Consider the following 1126-nt stretch of genomic DNA (forward strand, 5'->3'; position numbering starts at 1 on the left):
CCATTGGGAGTTAAAATCTGTTGGAAGGAGATTTTGGAGTGGTTGTTAATCAAGTTCCTTGGGTAAGCTTTTGGGGTGTTGTGTTTTTGAATCTGAGGTGTCGCAATTATTATTGGACTGAAATTTTATGGTTGTATTCGTATGGTAGGGTTGTTTCTTCAAATCGCAGCCATCGTTTGGTTGTCGGAGTTTATCTGTGGAATTTCGATTAAGGTAAGTAATCTTACCATTGGAACTACCCACGGGCTAGGTTTTTATTTGTATGCTCACGTGATAAGTGTAAGTTATAGTAAATATTAGCATGTTGATTAATAGTATGACCTGAATCGAGTATGTTCTGCCATGGGTCCTGTTTTGTTTAAAGATACACCTAGGTACTCGATCGTTAGTATGTGATGGTATGTGTTTTCATATGTTGATATTTGATCTGCTGGTACTGAGGCATACTTGCATGCTGTGGAATTATGATGTAAGGTATACATGAATGTAGTATGATATGTTGTTAATAATCATGTGTATGTGATGGAGCCACAGTATCAAGGATTTTCATGAATGTTCTAGAATTGTACAATGTTGATTCTTAGAACGCTGAGACTATGTGAATATCCTCATTGATTAGTTAGATGCTCACCAGTTTGTGTTTCCTTCGGGATTCATCAGTTTGTGTTTCCTTCGGGATTCACCAGTTTTGTGTTTCCTTCGGGATTCACCAGTTTGTGGTTCCTTCGAGATTCATCAGTTTTGTGTTTCCTTCGGGATTCACCAGTTTTTGTTTCCTTCAGGACTCATCAGTTTTGTGTTTCCTTCAAGATTCACCAGTTTGTGATTCCTTCGGGATTCACCAGTTTTGTGTTTCCTTCGAGATTCACCAGTTTGTGATTCCTCCGGCATACACCAGTTTTGTGTTTCCTTCAGGATTCACCAGTTTGTGTTTCCTTCGGGATTCATCAGTTTGTGTTCCTTTCGAGGTCTACCAGTTTTGTGGGCATACTTAACTACAATAGGATAGGACTCAGTCTCTCGTTTGTTCCATTTGTTTATGTGCCATAGGTGGGTATCTAGAGGACATAGATGCCTAGCCTGACCCCAGTGGTGGGGTTACTTACTGAGTATTTCATACTCATTC

The sequence above is a fragment of the Benincasa hispida genome, chromosome 2 (assembly GCF_009727055.1).
Source record: "Benincasa hispida cultivar B227 chromosome 2, ASM972705v1, whole genome shotgun sequence".
NCBI classification, from domain to species: domain Eukaryota; kingdom Viridiplantae; phylum Streptophyta; class Magnoliopsida; order Cucurbitales; family Cucurbitaceae; genus Benincasa; species Benincasa hispida.